Below are 22,222 nucleotides of genomic sequence, written 5' to 3' on the forward strand. Positions count from 1 at the left end.
AATAGTCCATAAGGACTACGTTGCCCTCATCGTCGTGCGAGACGTAAGGGTATACGTAAGGCTCTTCCTCATTTGGCTCTTCCACCCACGTAGTGGATTGGAGTGTCGCTCGGTATATGTATCACATAGGGGCCAGGTGGCCTAGGTATTCCAGTAGGATTAATATCCATTCTAGGAACAATCGGCTTAACATCATTAAGTGTGGGAAGGGCCAATGGCGCTCCCCTTCCGAAGAATTGTTGCGGCCTATTCACTAGGTAAGGTTGACTGTACGGTTGTGAGTATGAAAGTCTTCTAGGCCATCTACAATGCGCACTGTTGTGACCAAACCTACCGCAATCAACACAAGGTCGTCACCTAGGGTCTTGACACTTAGTTGGCAAGTGGTTTCCGCCACAATACATGCATTGGACATGTGGTCGCGTTGGTCGTCTCAACATTTCCTACATTTTGGCTATTTCCATTTTCATGTCAGCCAATTCCTGGTTGGTGTCCGCATTCTTTCCCTTATCTTGGATACTCGCGCTTGAGCGCTCGCTAGATGCTGAAGCTCTCTCTGAACTTCTAGAGTTGGTCTCTTCTTGGTTTGAGTTCCTAGATCTCCTCTCCTTCAATTGGTCATCTACCCGAATGGCCTCTTTGAACACCCTTGCTGGCATGTCTCGTTGTAAGCTTGATTTGTCTGCCAAGGCATTATAAAGCTCCTCATTTCGTATTCCATTGATGAATATCGTCGACACTGCTCCTTCAGTCGGGTCGTTCACCCATCAGTATTCACTTGAAGAGACTCCTTATGTGGGTCACATAGTCACGGATGACCTCTTTTCCCTTTTGCCTAATGTTCATAAGACATACTAGCAAGTTGCCCGAGTATCCAAGCTCGAAAAAACTCTTTATGAAGAGGTTTTTGATTCCATTGAAGTTTGTTCGCTCTGCAGCATCTAGACTTGTGTACCAAGTCACCCTTATCGCCTAAGCAAAGCCCGAATGCTTGAGAGTATTGAGTCAAGTCGGTGAGACCGTTGGCCTCACAGACCTGCTCGAACTGCTCTATAAATCTATACGGATCATCTTGGGGCTGGTACTTATCCAGCTGCTTAGCAACGACTGGTATCTTAGGCTGGCTCTTAGAGCCTTGGTTCACCCCTAACCTTGCTAGTAGTGACGTGGCTAATACTGCAGTGCTCCTACTCTATTGTTGTGTTGTCTAGCAATCGCTTCATGAGAAGCTCACTTAGTGTCAAGCCTCCTTCTAGCACCCTCTCATGGTCAGTTCGATTCCTGCCTATGAGGCTCAGCACTCATTGTATCTCTCTCATCTCTACGTTCTACCTCAGGATCCTAGTCTGCTAGTCTCAGTTGTATTCCACTATGCCGCCTTGTAGCGCTTTGTGGGCTAGTTTCCTTTCCTCCTCTAGGTCAGCTATGATGGCTTCTACCCGTTCTACCACAATGCTCATACCGAGTGTGAGAATCATAGCTACTCACCAACTGCTAGATCGCTTCTGGGAAAACCCTTAAGTCAAATTCCTCGTTCTACCTACGGTCCTTTCTTCTGACATGGTTGTGTTCTCATGTTCCACCAAGTTATCGATAAGGTTAAGGAGGTTGGGTAGATCCACGTCTATGTTGCTATTCGCTTAGTCCCACGCTAGGCTCCGATTTCCGTCTATGTCCTAGGATCTTCTCTTATTGGTGGGTTCCTTCACGTTCTTTTATCTGGATGAGTTCCTTAATTATTGCACACAATTCTCAAGTTACCTCCACTTAGCGAGTGCGTTCTTTTCTGTGCACACAGGCTTTCGGTTTTTTTTAGATGTACTTCAAGTGTTGGAAGTCAAGGTGAGTGAGGAGAACAAGTGTCTAAGTGGCCTGCGCACTCTCATCTCATCTTAGGCCTGATAGGCTTGTTCAATCAATTTTTGGCCATCTTGGTAGATTTTAGGGTTTCTTGTTGCACCCTCCTACTCGGTTTAGGTTCGTTTGGGGTTTATGCCTCCACTAGCTATCGTCAAGGCACGGACTCTCTCGACAACCTATTCGAGCTGCTAAGCAACTGTGTCTTGAGAATTTTCCTATTCCTTGCATCAGAATCGAGTTATGGGCGTCGGGATGGCTCACAAAGGTTGGCGCCATTCAAATCTAGTTGGGTCTGGTGCAAACTTCCACAAAATTTACACAAGTCTGACTCGGTCCAACTCGTTCGAATTGCAAGGGGGCTGAGTGGCAGACTCGAACATGCCGAGGGCCAAATAGCAACATCGGCCAAGCTTGCAACTCGGACGGCCGAATAGATGTGGCCGAGCGCCGAGTGGTCCGAGGGCCGAGTCACATTAGTGGGTCAAGTTGATTGTTCGGATGGGCTGAGTCAAGAAAAGAGCTAAATCAAAAAGGGCCGAGTCGGTTGGGCCGAGTCAAGTAGGCCGAGGGCCTAATATCGATTTTGTCCAAATGATTGACTCGGACGGGTCGAGCAATACGTGTCTGAGAGTCGAGTGGGCTGAGTGGTCTAAGGGCCGAATGGTCTGATTCTGGGACTCGGCCCAAATCCAAGCCACTCTGATGGGCCGAGTTGCATGTGACGACGACCACGCTGAGGATGATCCTATTGAATACGATGATACACACGATCACCAGGTATGCCAACTTCCAGATCACAACAAATACCCAGCATGAAGGTTCTAATATACCTGAATCGTGCAAAGAACTCCCCCCCGATGGTGAGATCCAACCGAATCAATGATGAAAACTCTCTCCCTCTCTCACTCTCTCTATCTCACTGCTAGGGTGAAAGATGAGCTCTTCTATGGTCTCCTAGCCCTTAAGAGCAAGGTCTTGCTATCCCCAATCACTCCCTTGCCCCAGCATTAATCATTCCAACCACTCTCTTTTCCCGTTTACCTCGATTTGTGCCTGTCTTACCCTGTTTTACAGTAGTAAACCCTACGCCTCTCCAATCTGATTTCTTAATCCTAACCTACGCTAAATGTGACAAGAATCAAAAGTAAATAATTGAAATGATCTCCCCTTCTTTTCCAATCATTAAACAACCAAAATAGCCAAAATACTTACTTATATCAAAGATCAACAGCCCCAACTTCCTACCTATCTCAAGCTCCGGTTCGGGGATGAATCCCTTACTTCGATGCTTGGTATGAGGTGCACAAGTGCTCAAGCTTGAATCCGATGGTCCCAGCAATGGAACCAAAATGTGGGAGCTCTCGCTCGACCACCAAGACCCAGGACCGCTTATTGTTTCAAGCATTCCAAGAGAGCTCTAATGGCTACCTCTCACCTAGCCAAAGCGCCTCCAAGCCTATGAATGTAGTGAGCTTACCTAAATGCCAAAATGAGTCGCCTCCTCCTTCATGCACACTGGTAGCTCCACAATCCTAGATGCTAGCTCAAGCATCCTCAAGCCTCCTCCTTCAAGCTCCATCCACCATAGCTGTGCACGTGCGAGAAAAGAGAAGAGAAGAAGAGAAGGGGGAATGGTGAAGAGCTTCACCCTCTTGATCCCTCACTCCCATGTGCTCATTCCCTCACCCTCTCAATCTCCCTCTCTCTATATCACACACACACACAACCAAGAGAAGAGAAGAAGACAAGGAGAGAGGTCTCTTGTTAGCCACACACCAAAGAATGAGCTTCCATTCACTTTTTAAACTTTATATACAAGCCCTAAAATCCCATGGGCGCCCATCTCTTTTTACATGATTGGCTTTTGTGGAAAGGTCCTTTTTCCTATTTCCCTTTTCTTGCCTCATTCCTTAACCCTACACATGTCTATTCGTTTACAAATGGCACAGGAGGGAGCCTGGCGCTCTTTTACAAGAGTTTTTAGAGTTTTTTGAGGTGCCTTCTATTTAAATTTGCACTTTTGCCTCTGCTTAGCTCTTAGGGACCACCTCTGCACCTTTGCTCTTTTTCTGTTCTTTTTTCGCCTTTTGCTTCATATTTCTGTCATCTTGAACTGAGGTTAACACTATGTGTTATTTGTTTGTGTGTGAGTGTGTTTGTTTTGTGTCCTTTTAAAGATATGGTTCAAGAAAGCTGTAAAGATTTGAAGATGTCGATTTGTTGATATGGCTCAAGTTTTGAAGACTTGTGCTAGAATGGAAGAATCTCTTATATCCTTTACTAGTTTGTTTGGTTGTATTTTGTAAGCTTAGAATTGGTTTGTACTTCAAGATGTTTTCCTTTCGTCAATCTTTGGAGCTTAATGGGGTCAAGGTTAGTTCATGGATATTGATTGATGGATGTTTCAGATAGTAGTGTCAAGCTAGTTTTTGGGCTTAGTATTCTTTCTTTTTCCAAGGTCATGAGAATGCTCCTTGATTAAGTGTGGGGATATGTTGAGGGCTGAATTGACTTGTTTTTTTTTGGCTGATTTTTGTTATTTTTGAGAGCTAAAATGGCTACTTTTTATGGAATGATTAGTTTTTGTTGAGTTTTGGAGTGTTTTGGATTAGGCTGAATATATTGAAGAAGCTCATGATGGTTTTTGATTGAGATATGACATTCTGACAGGTTCTATGAATTGTCTATTTGATTCTATTAGGGTCCATTTTGCCTCTATTTTGACCTATTTTGTTTCTATTTGTGAGGTTCAAATTGTGAATGAATGGTTTGAGGAATGATTGAGAGTGTGTTGAAAGTATTTTGATGGATTGAGTTGGTTTTGGTTTGAGCTATATGATTTTTATGCCTTTTGTTGATCTTCTATAGTGTATTGTTGAGCTTTTGTGGATGGTTATAAGCCTATGTTTTTTTTAAATGTGTTTTGATGGATGGATGTTTAGCTTGGGGATGTTTTTTATCTTGGGAGAGGAAGAATAAAAGATCAAAATAGCTTGAAGAAGCAAAAGAAGTAGCTGATCAAGGCTTCAAGTGAAGACTATAGTGACAGTGACACTGATGAGCTCCCAAGGGACATTGTAGTAGCTCTATTGACTCTTCATATCAGGCATGCCTCTTTGGAGGGGTATCTATGATCAAGAGAGAATTATTGAGTGTTATTCTTGGTTATTCTAATGTACTATCCAAAGAGAGAATATGTGGGGGAGAGAATGTATGAAAGATAGCCAATTTTCCATGAAAAACATTGTATCTACATGAGAGAAAGGCTATGAAGACTATGAAAAGGAAGAAATATGGATACTATGTGATGAAGTCCATTCAAAGTTGATCATTCATTTGTGTCCTTTTGGTTCTTGGATGGTTTATATGAAGAATATGAAGAATATGTTGAAGATTTGTTGTTATAAATCCATGGGAGATTCGTTATATGATACTCCGTGAAGATTCGTGGTTCTTGGTATTCTTTTTCTTCTTGCGATTGATTACAGTGTGAAGAACATGCTTGTTGGTGTGACCAGAAGATTTTCTTACAGTTGTTTCTACGTTTTCTTGGTATTCCCCTTGGGCCTCTAAAAAAGAAAAGACGATTGAGAGCTTGCAAGGCCTTAACTTAGAAGTGCTTTAGTAGGTAATATATCAATACAAGACTTGCGAAAAAAAATCACCAATTTGGAGAATATTAGAACCACTAAAGAAGCCATATCCTCTTTGCGAGCTAACAACAAGCAGAAAAGCAAAGTCCATCTTAGGCTCACAAGAATGCAGCTTGATATTAAGCATAGCAAGGAAGCTACAAGCCATAGAACTAGTATGTGAGGCGGCGAGAATTTTGCATAGGAGAGTGCGAGAACTCTATCACTTGTACACGCGTCTTCGAGTATGGCCCCGAAGCGTAGCTCCACAAAGATAGTCGAAAACCCTGCAAGTGGGGATGGAGGTTCAAAACAAGGTGGCACCGCAACCGCGAACAATTCATCAGGCATCAATACCATGGGAATCACGACATCACTCCAAACCCAGGTTGTTCTATTATTAAATCATAGGTTATAATCATCACGGCAAAAAATCATATTCGCATGCATCACATTAATTGCATGTTGATAATTTCCTAGGTATAAACTTAGTTGTGATGAACGTAACGAGCAAGATAATTTCCATTGTAAGATGACATCATAATAGGTGAAATTGATTAGATAATTGCATCGTAAATTACCAAAAATGTCTTTCATGAATTCCTGCCTGAAGTGCATTGCTCCTTGTACAAGTTCTTGCTTATAATGCATTTCAAAGGACATTGAAAGAAATAAAGTGCATGTCCATATCGCAAGATGGATTCTAAGGTACATGTAATAATCTGCAGAAAAGATTAAAGTGTAGCTAGACTCATACAATGATCACGTAAAGTTAGATCATTCAAGAAGATTATAGATCGTGAAAAAAAGTACAGAGAGGATAATGTTAAGATTGCATGCATAGAAAGTACCTTCGCATGTGTGGCATGAAATATCGTATGGATTATATCAAAATTGTAAGCATTGAAATGAAGGCATGGCATTACATCGCGTGCATTAAAGTCGTTGGGAAAATTCAGCGTTGCTTGTAATCTACCAAATGGGACTAAGATCCAGGAGTCCCATGTCAAAGTCTTTGGTGACTTCAAGAGGGATAGGTAAAAGCTTAAGCGCCTATGAGTATTATTAAGAAAGCTTAAGAAGATTATACCTAAGATGGAGTAGGACTGTTCTAAACAGAACCATCTTGACCAACCATGGTCAAGGGGATAGACAATCTTGATCAATTAAGATCAAAGATAAAGGTATGTAGGTACTACAAGGGATCTAGAAGATAACCAACAAGTTGACGAACCGAGGACGAGGGGGTTGTCCATGATCTATCTTGTTAGGAGACCAAAGGTAAGGATAATTAGGGTCGGCAGGGTACAAACCCTAACCCGAAGATAAAGGGAAAACAAGTAACCTAGCTTGCCAAGCCCTTGGAATCTCGCCAAGTCACGAACTGATCCAAGATTGAATGATGGGAGCATTTGGGAAGAAGGAATCACACCTTAGCAGTTGGTCATGCAAACGACCTCTGAATTGATCATGATTATATACTTAGATACATTATTTGAACTTCTTTGCTTAAGGAACTAATTCAAAGAAAAATACTTAATGCTTCAGTTTAAAAGCCTGGAGGGAGAGGCAGGCTCAGTTACCTCCCGATTGTCTGTCTGGCCCTATCCAATGGGGTTGTTAGCCGCGCCGAGTATATGGACCGAACCCGCCGTGAGAGGTCTCTCCGTGGGTGATGCTTGGAGCGGGAGGATGCTTGGGTGCCAGGGAAGGCTCTTGCTGTAAATTACTTGCCTCTGGATCCCGCACAAGAGGTCGACGTGACTCGAGATGGGATCTCGAGGCCCGTGTACTAGTCCACAGGCGAAACTTGGAGCAGCAATCCTATTGATTGCTAGGATAGCCTTCGGGCATGATACTTGATGTATTCCGGGACTATGATAAATAAAGATCATATATTTGAAAAAGAAACTTGCTTGACATTGTTTTTATGTCAGTGCCTAAGTTACGTGAAGGAACCTGTGTTTAAAGTGATTAATTAAGGAAGCTATTTTTTGCATGTCAAACATAATGTGATAGGTAATTAGATAACTAAGCAAACCGAGGAAAGTGCAGTGGACGTGACTTGCCTTAGCTGAGAACTTTTCTCAAAAGACGTGATAATGAGACTGTGAAGACCTAGCGTCAGTAGAGTTAGAATCCCGATTTATGTTGTTTTAGGGGAATGGAATGGGACTATGCCTTACGGGCAGGGAGGTTGAGCTTCGCATCCCTCTCGTTTCCCATTCTCCATGAATCAAGTGCAACATAAATCCGCTTCGACTTTGTTGTTCTTACGTAAAGTGGTTCACCTAGAGCTCAATGCTGGCTACTTCCTAGAGACTTTACTTGATAGGAAAGAAACCCTGACTTCAGGTTGATCCTAAGTGGGAACGGTTGGATACTTCCGCTCGGGGCAGACTCGGGAAGACCTAGATTGCAAAACCTGTGACATTCCTTGCGAGTGCTAGGTGGCGCTTTCTAGACTCTCTTCCCGATGGGCTGCTAAGACGTGTCCCACAGGTGGACAGGCGGACATGTTTCAATTGGTATCAAAGCAAACCAAGGAGATCTAAAGGTGGTAAGGGAGCTTACTGAAGGAAAATAAAGGGAATAAGGGGATAAACATGGAAAAGTGAGTAGAATAGAGCAGTGTTTTCTGTTGAAAACATTTATTTACCCACTTATGGATGCTAGGTTGCAGAGTCACGAAGCATGGAGCAAGTTCTTGGTGTTCTAGGTCATGTTCATGACTGCAATGCATGCTTCGAATTATCGTCAAAGGCTTGGCATGATGAATATTCTGGACCGCATCTATAATCCTTCGCCCTTATATGTAGAGGGGAGATGGATGGGAGATTCAAGAATATACTACATAGCAGCCCATCAACTTGCGTACCTTTAGACCAACTTGAAGAGAATCAAGTGGATGTAGGATTTAAAGATCATGAAGTTGTTCATCTTTGTCGAAGCTCACGTAAACGCAACTTTGCATGTTAGCGGTCGGCAAGTCAAGCAGAACAAGTATGTCTATGAAGAAGTGACCCAGGTGATCTCTACTGACAGAATCAAAGTATTAGGGCGCTATGAGAAGAACAGGTATCAAAGGAAGGGATACCCCAAGCTTCCTATGACTTACCGTTTCCTAAAAATACATGATCCCACTCCATATTATTATTCCGTCCTTGTATCCGATTGTAACACAATCCTATTTTCCCCAAATTGATGTATCAATCAACCTGTCCTACTTATCCAAATAAATGTACTCAAAGGGTTATGCCTTCATGAATAAATAAGACTTTTTACCCTTGTCTATCTTGATCATAAATGTTAACTAAGGTGTTACGTAATTAAATCACTTAGCTAAAAATTGTGCTAATCATATTAACATAATATGGAAACGTATGATAAGATGTTAACATAAAGAATCTTATTATTCAGACGCAACCCCAAGCGCAGGTTCCAAATCCTACTCCTGCACTAAGTCCAGCTATGGTTCAAGAGAAGAAGTTCCTTCTCAAACTAATTAAGCCACCCGAGTTTGATGGCAAGGGAAGGACTGTTCAAGCCGACGCCGAGATCTGGATTGAGTCCATGGAGGACTATTTTGAGGCAGCAGGAACTGCACCTACTAACCAATCCATGCTCGCCAAAACAGGCAAAGCGAGATTTTGGTGGAAACAATGGTGCAGAGACCAAGCGATCTCAGAGGGGACAGTCACTTGGGATAAGCTTAAGGAAGATGTGAGAGGGAGGTATCTGCCACCTGCCTATTGCACAAAAAAGATGAATGAATTCTATGACTTGAAGCAGCTAAGATTATCCCTAGAAACATATTATTCAAAGTTCGTTTCACTCCTAAAGTATGCGCCTCCAATGGATATGGCACAACAGGTGTCAAAATTCTGTGTTGGGTTGAATCCACCCATAAACACTCAATTGGAATCAATGCATCCAACGGACTTATAAGACGCACTCATTCAAGCTGCTCCAATAATACAGGAGGTGCAAACCAAACCAAGGAACAACAGGATTTGGCCTTACAAAGATCAGAATAAGGGTATGTCTATGGCTCAGACTAAGAGAGCGCATGGTCAAAATCAGGGCCAAAGAAAGAAAGCTACGGCCAATGCTATCAACAACTTTGTTCCAACACAAAGTAATGATCGCAACCCACGTTGCTTCCATTGCAACGAGCCCGGACACTTCAAGAGGGAGCGTCCCAAGCTTGGTAGAGGGCATCGCCAAGGGCAATTCCAAGGTCAAAATAGAGCCGCTCATGGCCAAGGAACCACCATTATGGCCAGAGGGAGAACCTCCAGTGTTTTCAATAAGGAGCTGGGCAATGAAGAAGATCCATCCATGGATGATGACATTGAGAGGGCAACGGTTCACGCCACTCTTAACAAGAAGGGTCCAAATCGTCAATTCTCGATGATTCAACTCCATCAGAATATCAAGGTAAAAGCTTCAAAATCCTAATTGACTGTGGCAGTACGCATTCCTTCATCTCACCAATCTGTGCAAAGAGATTAAGGATAGCCACAATAGATTCACTTACCTTACTTGTGGAATTAGCAAATGGTTGTGAAGTCACTTGTACTAGGCAAACTACTAAGGTGAAATTCCTAATGGGTGGGAAACCAACTTCTATGAGATTCAGGGCAATGAACCTAGGTGTCCACGAATGTTTACTCGGAATGGATTGGCTAATACCCAATGATGCCCACATGCACTGTGGGAAGGGTCAAGTCTCCTTCCGAAATTCTGAAGGGGAACTAGTCACGACTCAAGGTGAGGCTAGTAAGCCAAAAATACAGTTGGCAAAAGCAACACGGATAATAAAAGATGTTCAAAAGATATGTCTATCTAATTAAACTGAATAAGCTAGATCAGAATCAAGAATCCAGAGAAGAACCTTCATGGTTAAAGGAATACGTAGACGTATTCCCTGAAAATCTGAAGGAACTTCCTCTCCAAAGGGAAGTCGACCATGAAATCAAACTTGTACCAGGAGCTACACCGGTCACAAAAAGAGCCCGTACAAGATGTCCATTCCGGAAGCTATCGAACTGAAAGAGCAACTCAAGCAACTGTTAGATCAAAGCTACATCCGACCTAGCAGTTCTCCATAGGGAGCTCCAGTGTTATTCCAAAAGAAGAAAGATGGAATGCTTCGCCTATGCATTGATTACAGAGGGTTGAATCAAGAAACCATCAAAAATAAATACCCCATTCCAAGAATAGATGAATTACTTGACCGTCTTCAAGGGGCGAAGATCTTCTCAAAGATAGATCTCAGATCTAGATATTATCAGATAAGGATCAAGGAAGAAGATATCCCGAAGACTGCATTCAGTACAAGGTATGGACACTTCGAATTCCTAGTAATGTCATTTGGGCTGACGAATGCTCCAACTACCTTCAATAGATTAATGCAGGATATCTTTAGGCCCTATCTTGATGACTTCAAACTCGTCTTTTTTTATGATACCCTAGTCTACTCAAAACAGGGAAAGGATCATGAACCCCAGCTTTGCATTGTTCTTGAAACAATGAGAGCACACAAGCTTTATGCCAAGAAGAAGAAGTGCGTATTTTTCAAGCAACAGATTAAATATCTGGGATTCATTGTATCAGCAGAAGGAATTTCATTAGATCCAACTAAGGTCAGAGACGTTCTGGAATGGCCAACACCAACTGTCAAAGAAATACGAAGTTTTCTTGGGTTGACAGGGTGGTATAGGATTTTCATCAAAGATTATGCTTTGATTACAGCACCTCTGACTGATCTACTAAAGAAGCAAGTAGCAATTGTATGGTCACCTGCTGCTGAACAGACCAGCTTTGACAAACTAAAGCAAAGCTTAGTATCAGCACCCATCCTGAAACTTCCTGATCTTAGTAAGGAGTTTGAAGTGGTAACTGATGCTAGTGCACTTTCTTTAGGATGTGTACTTATGCAAGAAGGTCGTCCCGTAGCATATTCTTTAAGAAAATTGAAGAGCCATGAAAGAAATTATGCTACCCACAATCTGGAGCTGTTGGTTGTCATCCATGCTCTCAAAAATTTGGAGACATTACTTGCTAGGTAACAAATTTTCCTTAGTAACGGACCACAAGAGTCTTAAATGGATTTTCACCTAGAATGAGCTCAATATGAGGCAACATCGATGGATTGAAGTGCTGGAAGAATATGATTTTGAAATCAAATATGGACTTGGAGAAGAGAATGTAGTTGTTCTGAGAATGTGTTATCAAAATATAGACCTGGATTGAAGTGCTGGAAGAATATAATTTTGATAACACGTTCTGTAAAATTCTCTCATTTTACAAGATCCATCAACAACGAGGTCTCTAGCCACAAAGGTATCAATGCCAAGTAACCCGATTCTTGAGCTAGCAAAAGAAGAGGCATATCATGACCCAATCTATTAGAAAATGCCAAGGGAGATCCCCATCAAGGATCAAGACCCGAAGCTAAAGACAAAGTATCAAGAATTCTCTGTCAGTAGTGGGCTTGTCTACTTTAGGACAAGATTATGTATTCCTGCAAGCCAAACTCTCAAGCAGAAGATACTTTGGGAAGCCCATGACTCCCCTTTCTTAGGACATCCTGGTTATGCCAAGACCCTTAATGCATTCAGAAAGAGCTATTATTGGGAAAGGCTCAAGGGAAACGTACTCAAATATGTCACGGAATGTTTGTCTTGTCAACGCATTAAGGCAGAACATGTTAAAATGCCTGGGAAATTGCAACCACTTGACATTCCACAAATGAAATGGGAGTTCATTAGTATGGACTTCATTGTTGGCTTATCCCAAGTTCAGGGAGGATATAACTCTATTATGGTTGTAGTAGATATGCTCACCAAGGTTGCATATCTCATCCCTATCAAGACGAACTATAAAGCTTCAGACATAGCAAGATTATTCATCAAGGAAATATTCAAACTTCATGGGTTACCTAGAAGAATCATTAGTGATCGTGACTCTCTCTTCACATCTCACTTCTGGAGGGCTATCTTTGAGGCTATTGGAACTCAACTCTGTTTCAGTACGGCTTACTATCCCCAAACTAATGGTCAAACACAACGAGTCAATCAAGTCATTGAAGATATGCTTAGGGCATACTGCTATTGCGAACCCAAAAAGTGGATTCAATACTTACCACTGGTTGAGTTTGCCTACAATGCTTCTTACCAACAGAGTATTCAGATGACCCCTTTCCAAGCATTGTATGGGCATGATTGTCGTACCTCTTTGAACTTCTCGGATCCAACTTTGAGGGTAGAAGCTTCAAGGAAAATCCTGGAAGACATGGATGATCAAGTCAAATCAATAAGACAAGACATTCAAGCTGCCAAGGATAGACAGAAGGCCTACGGTGACTTGAAACGGCAAGACAAATCCTTTGTTGAAGGTGATATGGTCTTCATCCATGTACGCCCTAAAAAGAGGTCACTGTCCTTGGGAGAGTACAAGAAGCTAAGTCCGAGGTCTTGTGGACCTTATAAGATCACTAAGTGCCTAGGACCTAATGCTTACAGACTACAGCTGCCCGCAACTCTGAAGATTCATAATGTATTCCACGTTAGCCTATTGAAAAAGTACCTACCTAATCCAAATCATGTACTTGATGATCAGCAAATTGTAATTCCTGGCCAAGGAGTCCTTGAGCTACGGCCTGATAGAATCCTAGATGTTAGGGAGAGGCATTTGAGATCAAGGACCTTGAGAGAATACCTCATCTAGTGGAAAGATTATCCAGAAGAGGATGCCACCTGGATGGATGAAAATACTCTCAACCAACAATACCTCCAGGTCTTCTCGAGATGAGAACATCTCGATTCCTCTAAGGGGGCAGAGGATGTAATATTCCCCCCGTGCCTCCCCCCCCATGAGAACCCCCCCTTAAAAATTTTTAGTTTTTAAACAAATTTTTTCTTACTCTCTCCCCCTGCTGACTGCATGGCGGGGAGAGAGAGAGAGAGAGAGAGAGAGAGAGAAAGTGAGTAAGTAAGAGAAGGGGGGCATGCAGCACCCCAGGTGGAGGGTGGCGGCCATTCAACGGCCATCTCCCCCCCCCCCCCCCCCACCATATAAGGAAGCCCCCCCCCCCCCCTCCCCCCTGGTGGTCGTCGCCTTCAACAACCCCCCCTCCATGTCAGCAGGCAGTGCCTCCCCTCCTTCGTGAACAGCGTCCCCCCCCCTTCTCATCATCATCACGACAGTGTGAGAAGAAGAAGAAGAAGATGATGATGATGATGATGATGATGATGATGATGATGATGATGATGATGATGATGATGATGATGAAGAAGAAGAAGAAGAAGAAGAAGAAGAAGAAGAAGAAGAAGAAGAAGAAGAAGAAGAAGAGATGAAGATGAAGATGAAGATGAAGATGAAGATGAAGAAGATGAAGAAGAAGAAGAAGAGAGAGAGAGAGAGAGAGAGAGAGAGACAGAGAGAGAGACAGAGAGAGAGAGAGAGAGAGAGGAGAGAGAGAGGAGAGGAGAAGAAGAGAAGAAGAAGAAGAAGAAGAAGTAGAAGAAAGAGAGAGAGAAGAAGAAGAAGAAGAAGAGGGAGGGAGGGAGAGAAGGAGAAGAAGAGAAGAAGAAGAAGAAGAAGAGAGAGAGAGAGGAGAAGAAGAGAAGAAGAAGAAGAAGAATTTCCAAAAATACCCCCCTTCCCCTTCGTTATCTCTTCCTCCACTCAAGGAAAGGCGGTGAGAATTTTGCATAGGAGAGTGTGAGAAATCTATTTACTTTTAGTACTTTTGCTCTTATTTCGTAGCGCATCTTCGAGTATGGCCCCGAAGCGTATCTCCAGAAAGATGGCCGGAAACCCTACAAGTGGGGATGGAGGTTTGAAACAAGGTGGCACCGCAACCGCGAACGGTTCATCAGACACATCAATACCACGGGAATCACGGCATTAAATCATAGGTTATAATCATCACTGCGAAAAATCATATTCACACGCATCACATTAATTGCATGTTGATAATTTTCTAGGTATGAACTTGGTTGTGATGAATGTAACGAGTAATATAATTTCCATTGTAAGATGATATCATAATAAGTGAAATTGATTAGATAATTGCATCGTAAATTACCAAAAATGTCTTGCATGAATTCCTGCCTGAAGTGTATTGCTCCTTGCACAAGTTCTTGCTTATAACGCATTTCAAAGGACATTGAAAGAAACAAAGTGCATATCCATATCGCAAGATGGATTCTAAGGTACATGTAATAATCTACAGAAAAGATTAAAGTGCAGCTAGACTCATACAATGATCACATAAAGTTAGATCATTCAAGAAGATTATACATCGTGAAAAAAAGTACAGAGAGGATAATGTTAAGATTGCATGCATAGAAAGTACCTTCGCATGTGTGGCATGAAATATCGCATGGATTATATCAAAATTGTAAGCATTGAAATGAAGGCATGGCATTACGTCGTGTGCATTAAAGTCATTGGGAAAATTCAACGTTGCTTGTAATCTACCAAATGGGACCGAGATCTAGGAGTCCCATGTCAAAGTCCTTGGTGACTTCAAGAGGGATAGGAAAAAGCTTAAGCACCTATGAGTATTATTAAGAAGGCTTAAGAAGATTATACCTAAGACGGAGTAGGACTGTTCTAAACAGAACCATCTTGATCAACCATGGTCAAGGGGATAGACAATCTTGATCAATTAAGATCAAAGATAAAGGTACATAGGTACTACAAGGGATCTAGAAGATAACCAGCAAGTTGACCAACTGAGGACGAGGGGGTTGTCCATGATCTATCTTGCTAGGAGACCAAAGGTAAGGATAATTACGGTCGACAAGGTACAAACCCTAACCCGAAGATAAAGGGGAAACAAGCAACCTAGCTTGCCAAGCCCTTGGAATCTTGCCAAGTCGCGAACGATCCAAGATCGAATGCTGGGAGCATTCGGGAAGAAGGAATCACACCTTAGCAGTTGGTCATGCAAACGACCTCTGAATTGATCGCGATTGTACACTTAGGTACATTGTTTGAACTTCTTTGCTCAAGGAACTAATTCAATGCAAAATACTTAATGCTTCAGGTTAAAAGCCTGGAGGGAGAGGCAGGTTCAGTTACCTCCCGACTATCTGCCTAGCCCTATCCAAGGGGGTTGTTAGCCACGCCAGGTATATGGACCAAACCCGCCATGAGAGGTCTCTCCATTGGTGCTACTTGGAGCGGGAGGACGCTTGGGTGCTAGGGGAGGCTCTGGCTGTAAATTCCTTGCCTCCGGATCCCACACAAGAGGCCGACGTGACTCGAGATGGGATCTCAAGGCCCGTGCACTAGTCGACGGGCGGAACTTGGAGCAGCAATCGTGTTGATTCTGGGATAGCCTTCCGGCATGATACTTGATGTATTCTGGGACTATGATAAATAAAGTTCAGATATTTGAAAAAGGAACTGGCTTGACATTATTTTTGTGTCGGTGCCTAAGTTAGGTGAAGGAACCTGTGTTTAAATTGATTAATTAAGGAAGCTGCTTTTTGCATATCAAACATAATGTGGTAGGTAATTAGATAACTAAGCAAACCGAGGAAAGTGTGATAGACGTGACTTGGGTCCGTCCTACGAAAGGGTGGTCCCGGTTAGCTAGGAACTTTTCTCAAAAGATGTGATAACGAGACTATGAAGACCTAGTGTCAATAGAGTTAGAATCCCGATTTATGTTGTTTTAGGGGAACGGAATGGGACTATGCCTTATGGGCAGGGAGGTTGAGCTTTGCATCCCTCTCATTTCCCATTCTCCATGAATCAAGCGGAGCATAAATCCGCTTCGACTCTGTTGTTCCTACGTAAACTGGTTCATCTGGAGCTCGACGCTGGCTACTTCCTAAAGACTTTGCTGATAGGAAATAAACCCTAACTTCAGGTTGATCCTAAGTGGGAACGGCTAGATACTTCCGCTCAGGGCAAACTCGGGAAGACCTAGATCGTAAAACCTGTGACATTTCTTGCGAGTGCCAGGTGGCGCTTTCTAGACTCTCTTCCTGATGGGCTGCTAAGGCGTGTCCCACAAGTGGACGAATGGACACGTTACACCATGCATAAATCCTAGTATCCTCTGCCAATTAGAAAATTATGTATCGTGAACTTCCATAGTGCGAAGTTCTTGTTATCAAGCTTATCACTGACAATTTGCCTGATGTTATCAGTGCCCTGAGCATTTTCCATATTGCAATAGACAGTTATACTCCCCGCAAACCAAGATGTCTTACTGACCAATTTTAGCTTTCAGCTTTTATGACAGTTTTCTACAACAAAATCCTTGCTGAAATTATAGTATTTCAGTCCACAAACATGTCAGATACATCCACAATCAAGTGGCACAGCATGTAGGTACATCAACTACTTCATACAGCATGTAGTTGATACATACCCTATGTACATTCAATCTTACTAACAATAGAGAAACATATAGTTTGCAATTAGCAAACCGGTAAATGACCAGCAGCCTTTTCTAAGTCAAAACAGAGATATTTATGTATCAAACATCCCCCAAAATATCTTAGACATTTGCCACTATATGTGGGAGTCCATACATGACCTTTCAGGCATACTGTAGTACATATACAGCAAGTACAAATGCCAAATATCTTCCCGACTGATAACAGTCAGCCAATACGCAACCAAAACAAGGGAGATCCAACTCAAAAGCTTCCTGAATCATAGCATACATATGCCAACACATGTAGAGACCAAGACATGATCATACCGACATTCATAAAACATGTCTTCAAGAACCAATGTCATATAACTCCTATGTTGTCCATGTACATCCAATAATCTTATCAATGTAGTTGATTTTCAGCTCCAAAATTCATCGTTCAATGCTCTTTTTAGTTCATACAACATCCAACATACATATGCCCATAATCAGGGTCCACAGATACTATCCAATGTCATAGATTGCTTTAAGAAGTAATAGATGCTTGTTGTCCACATTCTAGGACAGATTTCTAGCCTATTAAAGCCTTCCAAAGCTTAGCATTTGACACACCAGAACCATGCTCAAATGCATGAGAATAAGGGCATATACATTGTTAGGATGAAAGCCACCAATGCCCTAGAACCACCTGTTGTTTATTGCACAGTAAACAGCCAGTCTACACAAGTCTGTGCTAATTATCTCAAAATGTGTGAATAATTTGAAAAAACCTTCTTTTGCAAAGTTGTAGACCATGTTGAAACAACTAGGGTTTTGTAATTTGTTTCTCCAAAATCCATTTTTGTAGCAAGATATGGCTTCTGCAAAAAAACGGGTTGCAGGCACAGTCTCCTTTGATGACATTTTTTCAAATATGATGTCATTGATGTCAAATGGCTACTCACATGTGCTCAATGAAGTCTTATGAAGCTCCCAAACAAGCCACCGCAAGCTCTTGCACAAGCGCAAAGCATAAACCCTAATGCCTACCTTGACAAGAATAATGGCAACCTTTCTTCTTCAGTAGATATTCTTATCTTCAGGCTCCATATCTAGACTCCTTCAATGCCATGCTTCAAAGAGGCCATTCATGTTGGCTCTGATACCATGTTCAAAGATAAGAGAGATAGAGTGGAGTCAAAGAGTGTGCAGTCGGTTCATCTCATTCATCTTCATTATTCAATCTCTACTAACATGAAAGAGATAGTACAACTAGGTTACCACTAACCATGGCTAATTGTGGTTAGGTCAACACCGACTTATTTAATGTCCCACACATGAGTACAATTGGACATAGATGTAGGTAATGTCAGTCACACACACATACATATGAGCAGTTGAGCTTGAAGTCTCAACAGGAACACCTAGTGTGCAAATTGAGAAAGAGCCTTTAGGCCTTAAGCAGGCACTTAGGAAATGGTACCACAAGTTTGATGCTTTTATGCATTCACAGGGCTATACACACAGTAATATGGATCCGTTTTTATACATGAAGAAGACTTGTGATGGCAACCTTTTGATTTTGGCACTCTATGTGGATAGAATATTGATTGTTGTAAGAGCTCCTGATGAGTTGGATGCTCTGAAAAGTCAGCTCAAAAAGAGCTTTAAGATAAAAGACATGGGATAGGCCTCACATATTCTTGGGATGTGCATTACACATGATCGCTCTTAGGGGATTTTTCACTTATCACAAAATGAGTATATCTAGAATGTCCTTGAGCACTTTCATATGCAGGATGTTAAGCCTATTGGCTATCCTTTGCCTTCTCATATGAAGGTGAGCCAGGCCGATTGTCTACAGTCTAATGAGCAAAAGGTTGAGATGGCCAAGATCCCTTATGCATCTGCAGTGGGTAGTTTGATGTATGCCATGATAGCCACTCGTCCTAACATAGCTTTTGTAGTGGGAGCTGCAGTACGCTATATGGCTAAACCTAGCTGGCAGCATTGGGATGCCATCAAGGGTATCATTAGGTACCTAAAGGGCACAGCAAACATGTGCATATGTTATGGTGGCTAGGATGCAGGAGTCATTTGGTGCACTGACTCTAATTATGCAGGACATGTAGATAGTAGAAAATCCACTTTTGGCTATGTGTTTACATTTGCTGGAAGTATTATTTCTTGGACGTCCAGGGTGCAAAAATGCACAGCACTCTTAACTACACAGAGGCAGAGTATGTTGCAACCACTAAGGCTTGCAAGGAGGTTAGGCCATCGAGTGGTAGACCTTGTATGATTGACATGGTTCCCACAAAATATTCAGATTCTGTGAGTGCTATTCAATTAGCCAAGAATCCAGTCTTCCATATGCGAAGACAAAGCACGTTGAGGTGTGGTACCACTCTATTAGAGAGGTCTTTGTCACTTTTTTTTTCTTATTCCCTCTTCACTCAAGGCACATTTTCCTTTAAGTGGGAGGTTGTTGGGGGTAAAGGCGCATGTGCCTAACCGCCCATGTATTACTGCACTAACAATACCTGCACCTGCACATTGCAGGTGACGGTTGCCCATCACTGTCACTTCATTCTTTATTCTTTCAATGAAATTTGAATCAAGGAAAGGCCGGTCACACATTGTGACTGTTGGAGTTTCCACATCTTGAGTCTCTCTCTCTTTCTCTCTTGCTCCATCCACCATAGCTCACACCTCTCTTGCTTCCACTTGCTCGTGCTTCCACTTGGGCTTCTCCCTTCAGGAGCCTTGGCATGCATCCTCAACAAGGGGGAGGAATCTATAACTACCACCACCAATTGAGATTGAAGGATACCGAGAGTATGAAGCCAAAACTATCCTTGGTTCCAAAATCTCTCATGGAAGGCTTGAATATCTTGTGTATTGAAAGGGTTACGATGCTAGTGAATGAACGTGGGAGTCAGCCTCTAACCTTCATTAAGCACTGACTAAAGTAAAGGATTTTCATCAATGACATCCATTATAGTCAAGCACCTTACCAAGAGAACCCATCACTCCTTGTGGAACTCATCACTAGAGAGTTATATGAAGGTTCTAGAAGATTCCTTGGAAGACTCTAAAGCATCAGTGGTGCTTACATCACTGCTTATGTAATAATAATTATATTGTTCAAATGTCATCAAGCTACATGAATGCTTACATCAACACTTCTTGTCATTGATGATATCATCATATAAAAGGTTCCCCTTAACATCCTCTTTTAACCTTCCTAGCTCTAGTATAAATAGGGGACTTGGCTACAAGCCCTTTATTCTTACCAAAACCAGTTGTGAGGCTCTTGTGAGATGTCCTCTCCAATTCAAGTTTGGGCCATATATCTCTACTTCGTGTCTTATCTTGTATTGAATATAGTCTTGTATCAAGATCTTACCTTATCTTGTATTGTGAACTTTGCCATATTATATACAACTTGTATCGAATCTTGTATCAAGAAATTTATTATTGTATCATGTCTTCTTACAATAAAGAAGTAATTTCTTCATATTCTTCAAGTTATACTTTTGTAAGTCCTAAGGTGACAATCCTTGTCGTTGCCAAATTCTTGTTGCCCCCATAACAATTTGGCAAGACTATATACTTTAATCTTGCCTAGTTGTAATGGATATGGTGATTGAAAATGTCATCATCACCTTGCAAACTATTCAAGGATAAATTAATATGCAATTATAAGCAAAGAAAATCCAAGCTTTAAGGTTAGACATCCAATACCTTCAAAATCAACTCTAAGAACTCCGAGCGGCAAGTCTACATCATGAAGATCCTACGACATCATGCAGCCACCCTCCTAGATACATGAAAGAGCTAAAGTTTAGCCTACTTGAAAAGTTTGATAGAACCAAATTAAAGTCTAGAGGTTCTTTATAGCATGTGTGGTTGCTCATTTGTATGCAGCCCAAAATTTGTACTGATGATACTTCTCAAGTGGCAGTTATCAACACACACCTCTCAGATATAGCCCTCCATTGGTTTGCATCTTACTTCAGAAAAAATATCCTATACTTCATGATTCCAAAGTTTTCATTCAAGAATTCTCGAGTACCTTTGGAGGCACTGATAGAGCTAGAGTTTCCAAGACCAAAGTACGAAGTCTACGTCAAATATCTAGACCAGCATCAGTAAATGTATCTAAATTTTGGCAACTTACTTGTTATTTGACTTGGCATGAGGATTACTTTATTAGCCAATTTAATTGGAGAGCAAAGGATGATGTGACAAATTCCTATTAACAATACCAAAGGTTCACACATTAAGTGACCTTATTTCTCAAGCAATAGAATGTGACAATCTGCTATTTGAGAGACACCAAGAAAACACGATGGGGCATTATTAAGTCTAGATCTCCCAAGGAAAATAAGAAATCAATCTCAAGCCTATACAAATTGATTCAACCCAATTCAATACATTGTCAACCTAAGAGAAGCAACAATGATGCTCTCATAAAGTATGTTTATATTATGGAGGACCTAGGTGTATTGCTCATCCTTGTCTTAACGAGAAGCTACAAGTAGAAAGCTTTGTAGTACCCTTATCTTCAAGAAGCATGAGTGTCCTCCTTATTTGCTAAATCATACTGACCTAGAAGCCAACAATAGGGCCATGTAGCTAGATAGAAATCAAGAATTCTTAGAAGGCCCCTCCATGTCTACCAAATAGTAATGACCTAGAGATTAAGAAGGAAAATTGAATACGTTATCTTGACGCTCCTATCTTGCACCTAAGAAAGGAAATGTTGTTCATGACCACCAACTGGATTTTGTTGTCTTGCAACCAGAACAACTCCAAGTTTGCACAATAACAAGCAAAGCTCTAGACGATTCAACCTTTTTCTACAAGTTAAGTAGAACTTTCCAAGGATCACATTGCCAATAATATTAAGTAAAAATTTTGAGAAGAATATACAAATGTTGAAGACTTCCAAGAAGTTAAAAGTCTATCTATTATCAAGGGCTACTATATATACCACCTAGATCACTTCAGTTACACATACTTCAAACAAAATATGATCTTTCAACTATATGATATTTTGGGCTCAATAAAACAATAAAACTCATCTCTTGAGACTATTAGTAGTGTCAAATATGGAAAGCCCTCAAAGAATTTGTACACACATCAATGAACTTCATCACTAATCTGCCTTCTTTAAAAGGGTATGATTCCATTCTTGTGGTGGTTGATAGATTTACAAGATGGCACAGTTTATCCCCACCCATAAGATAATTATTGGCAAAGGCATGGTCAGACTTTTTCTTGAATATATCTAACATTATCATGGGTTACGGAATTATATTGTTTCAGATCAAGG

The sequence above is a fragment of the Lygodium microphyllum genome, chromosome 10 (assembly GCF_053477565.2).
Source record: "Lygodium microphyllum isolate KBCC chromosome 10, Lygodium_microphyllum_v1.1.10, whole genome shotgun sequence".
NCBI lineage: Eukaryota > Viridiplantae > Streptophyta > Polypodiopsida > Schizaeales > Lygodiaceae > Lygodium > Lygodium microphyllum.